Consider the following 5,112-nt stretch of genomic DNA (forward strand, 5'->3'; position numbering starts at 1 on the left):
AATTTATCTTTTATTAGAACTAGATGAATACCCGTGCTATGCGCGACCTTATGGCTCCATTTTTTAAATAATTGTGCTATTAATTTGTTCTTTTTATGTAGAGTTTATTTTTATTTTTTTAATTGTAGAAATCTTGAAAAATATAATTTTGACGTTGCTTTTTTTTAATAATTCACATAATTTTTTTTTATTTTATAATTGAATTATTATATACATGCATGAAAAAAAATTGTTTTGAGAGATTTAATCATTCTACAATTCTTGTCTAAAACTTCTAAAAAAATATTTCAAATTAAAGCTTGATCTAAGGATGCATATTTTGTAACAAAGAGTATTTTGGTTGAATAAATTTTACATTCATTCAAAAAAAAAGCTTAAGTATTTACTATCTAGATATATTCATACTTAAGCTTCTCAATTATATACTATGAAACACTAACATTTTCTTTTATCAAGAATTGCAGCAATTGTAAATGTTAGTGTTTACAATTCAAACTATTGACAAAATTGTAATGCCTAAACTATATGTCCATACATTCATGGTTTACTACAAGAGGAAGAAGTGGCTCTTTGATTAACTCCTGATGCTCTTTTATCTTTTGGTGATGCATCTACTTTTTTAGAACATGTTTTAAGCCTATCTAAATTTCTTATGTGAATAGTAAAACTGTTTTTGTGATATATATATTAAAAAACAAACAAACATGGAAGTTGTTTCATATTCCTTTTAGTTTGTTTGCTTTTAATAAGAATAGACAGCTCCAGTGCTGATGTGTCACTCAAATAGAGAGAGAATTAGCCAACTTTTATAGTATAGACTAGAATTTATACCCGCGCACGCGCGAGATTTTAGTTTTAAAAAAGAAATTGCTAAGCTCAAATATAATCATTCCAACTTTTGAGTATAAATCTATATAAATACTAAACTTATTTTACTCAGTGATATACAACATATATATTTTTGAAGATAATATTTCTTTGTTATATCTATTTGCAATTTTACGTGGGACTTTAGTTAAAATATTTATCAATAAGAATCATTGAATATGAGTATAATTTGAAGATTGAAAGATAAATCTATAAATGTTGTACTTATTTTACTAATATATTGTCTAGTGTCGCAATAATATTTTCGACAATCTTCCGACCTTTTTATCTTTAAAAGAGTTCATTCCATATTCATATTCCATTAAAACATAATTTTAAAAGTTCTAACGTCAATGTCGATCGTTGACCTAATTATAGAGACCATTTAAACATATCGATATCCTACATTAAATGCAAATATACAAAGTTTCATGAACAGTTTTAGTGCTATATCGCTACAATGAGGTTGTCCAAATGCATCATCTGCCATAATAGAATTTCCGACTAAGTCAAGAATGCTTAAATGATGAAACGATTAAACCCCACAATGAATATCTATTCACTAATCCAAGTTACATATTTTTCTAAAATCTCATATATTATTTACAGATGTTAATTTTGTGATGCAACCCCATCTTTGTCTTCTCAAAAAAAAAACATAGCGTACTTTAAATATGTTGTTTTTGCCAATGTTTTGGGTTAAAAGCATTTGATAATATATATATACATATATATGTTATATATGTTTTATATCATGTTATAAAATTGTAGCTCCAGCTGATAATATAATTTATGAGATATGCTATACAAATCACATGCCACTTTTTGTAATGGCTTAAATATCATTTTTTCTATATTTCCTGACCACTGATTTTATTTTTTTAAATAGATTATTTTTTAAAAATTCTTTTTCATAGTTTTCCCAAAAAAGTGGGCCCTTTACAGTGTCTTTGTTTTAGATCAAAACTTTTAAGTTAAGTTAAGTTAAGTAATTAATCGTTTTTTTATAAGTAAAATTTAATAATCAATCTTTATGGTATATGTTTCTTAGAAATTATACTAATGTTTCACTTTAATTTTATATACATGTTTAGATTTTTATAAATACAATTAAATAACTTGTTTTTTTACTCCACCATGCATTAAAATTTTACTTAGATTCTAAAACTCATTAACTCATTCTAAATTTTGGAATATAATCATCTTTTGGTTATAATTTTAATAATAACATTATTATTAAAAATATATAGTATTATTTTTACTATTTAAAATTTTCATTTATTTTACTTAATTTATTTTGTGATAGTTATTATTTTATTATTTACTAAAAATTATATTATTGTTTATACTGTTGTAAAATTCAATTAAGTTTAGTTAATTCATTTTTTATTTTTTTTTACTATTATTAATGATAACTTTATAAGTAATAAATATGCAATGAATAAATATTAAAAATAGTATTTTTTAATCAAAAAAAATTGATTAGGTGAATGCTGATGTGGAAGAAGGAGAAGTGAGCAAAATTAACTTTATATATATAGATTATATTAGACTAGATGAGGACCCGTCCGATGTGCGGGTTTAAAGTTTTATAAATTAAATTAACTTTAACAAAAATATATTAAAATTTGTTGTATGTTGTTTATAAATTTTATTTTGTTATAATACACTGATTTATATCCATTTACAAATCTTTTATGTATGTTACTATTAAAAATGTACTTTTTATATCTAAATATATTCTATGTTACAAATATATTCTTTATCACCACACAGAAAATGTCTATATAGACACATTGAAATTATTGACTTAAAAAACATTATGAATAAAAAATATATTACATAATATAATAATCAATGATGTATCATGGAACACCCGCGAACCAATTTTTGGTAATTTGGTAAGGGTGTCGATCGACACCTTCTAGTGAGGCATCGATCGACACCATCTGTGGCCGGTTTGGTCGGTTCAATTTTAATTGTCCGGTTTGCGTGGTTGGTTTAGGGAATCCCTAAAATCGAGTTTTTACAGGTAGAAAACAACCTAGGGTCGTGTTATTTTGTATTATTCGCCGTTTTTGAGAGAAAAGCAATAGAAAGAGTGTTCTTGAGCTTTTGGGAAGAGATTGAGAGATTCCTTGCTGTTCTTGGGAGATCTAAGGCTGGGAAGGTGTTAGAAGCTTGCTAGGAGTGAGGGAATTCGTTCTTGTTGGTCAGAATCTTCTTGGAAGAGGTGAGTGCATGACCATGGCTTATCTAAGCTAAGATCTCTAGATTCTATGTGATTTGGTGCTTATGTGGTTGTTTCTTTGAGTTCTCTATGGTGTTTCGTCACTGTCTGGGCTGGGTTTGGCTTCTGGGAGCGCATGGAGCGGATTGGAGAAGATTGGAGGCGAGATTCGGAGTTTCTGATCGAGGGAAATCGCTGCTCGGCATCGGTGTCGGTCGACACCAGTTGGGGTGTCGGTCGACACCAACGCGAGGACGGCTCGGGACTTTGGCGAGTGTCGATCGATGCCATGTGGAGGTGTCGGTCGACACAAACTAGGGTTTTTGGGAGTGTTGGGCAGGGTGTTGGTCGACACCAGTTTGGTGTCGGTCGACACCAGATAGTCGGTGTCGATCGACACCGTCTGGTGTCGGTCGACACCCCTCTTCCAGTTACGATGGATGTTGCATGCTTGTATATTGCCTGGTTTGTTTTATTGATTGTTGTTTGTAGCATGTAGAGATCTTATTGCTTGTGTGTATAGCCCAGTAGATGGGAGGATTGCCTCACTAAGTATTTGTCATAATACTTACGCATCTCAATTGTTGTTTGTGGTGTGCAGGTAAAGGCAAAGTGTGATCGTGGAATCCAGGCAATGAAGAGGAGGATGTTCTAGGGACTCGATTGGATGTTTTCTGGCATTGTTAGGTTGCTAGAGTGGAGTCATTAGAAACATTGCTAGGTTGCTGGTTCCATGTTTCTTGTTGTTTGGTATTGGAATATTGTCTTGCTATAAATTGGTTGTTATTGGATTATTATTGGATATTGATTTATGTTGTTCCGCTGTTGTTTGTGAATGTGCTTAGGAGGCTAGTGGGTATGGGACCACTAGCTGTAGTTAATTTAAATATATATATTTATATATTATTTATTTATTATTTACAAAAAAAAGGGGTTGGTCGTTTCATTTTGGTATCAGAGCCCTTACGGTTCTAGGTTTGGGTTCGCTAGGTTTCTGTTGTAGATGTTTGGGATTTGCATGCTTGATTGATTATGTGAGTTAGTCAATTGTGTGTGGCATGGAGTCCTAGAACATCCTCTTCGAGCCGAGTGTGTGATTCTACGGTGAGTTTATGTTTCTGTGTTATAATAGGAATTGTTTGCTTAGCCTTCTGTTCATGGTAGTGCAGATGGTTAGAGAGGATGCTGTGGCTGGTCGAGGTCGTGGACGCGGACGTGGCGGGCAGACGTGGTCGTGGTAGGGGCAGAGCCCCAGTGGTTAGTGAGACCGAGGACCAGAGTGTGACAGCTGAGGGTGTTGGCGAGTCGCAGGGTGTTCCGTGGGATTCCGTGAGTGTGGCAGGAGGGGGCGGTGTTGATGCTCCAGTGGCCAGTGATGCTAGGGTCCCGGGTGTGGGGGTCCCAGCGGGTGGAGTCCCTGGTGTTGACGTTGCGGCTTTGCTAGCACAAGTGTTGGCGCGGTTACCACCAGTGGTGGCGGAGGAGCGGCAGCCAGTGGCTGCGGATGCGGGGGACCATGCTTCTTATCTCAGCATGTTGACAGAGATGGGTCGGTTGCGTACTGAGCAGTTTTCGGGAGGTGTAGATCCTACTGCTGCGGATGCGTGGAGGACGAGAGTGGAACGTAACTTCCATACTTTGAGATGTCCTGAGGAGTTCTGGGTGGACATAGGGGTCTACTTTTTGAGTGGTGATGCTGAGTTGTGGTGGAGATATGTGGCTGCTAGGAGGGTGCAGCGGGAGATGACTTGGGCTGACTTCGTTTTGGAGTTCAACCGCAAGTATTTTCCTAGAGAGGCATTGGATCGTTTGGAGGTGCAGTTCCTTCAGTTGTCTCAGGGGACACGGTCGGTGCGGGAGCTGGACTTGGAGTTCAGTCGACTTCTTTGTTATGGAGGTCGGGCTATGGAGCCTGAGGAGGCTCAGATCAAGAGGTTCTTGAGGGCTCTACGTGATGACTTGAGAGTTCACTGTAGAGGGAGGAGTTATGCTACGCATGCAGAGCTGGTTGAGAC

The sequence above is a fragment of the Camelina sativa genome, chromosome 9 (assembly GCF_030686135.1).
Source record: "Camelina sativa cultivar CO46 ecotype springtype chromosome 9, ASM3068613v1".
Taxonomy (NCBI): domain Eukaryota; kingdom Viridiplantae; phylum Streptophyta; class Magnoliopsida; order Brassicales; family Brassicaceae; genus Camelina; species Camelina sativa.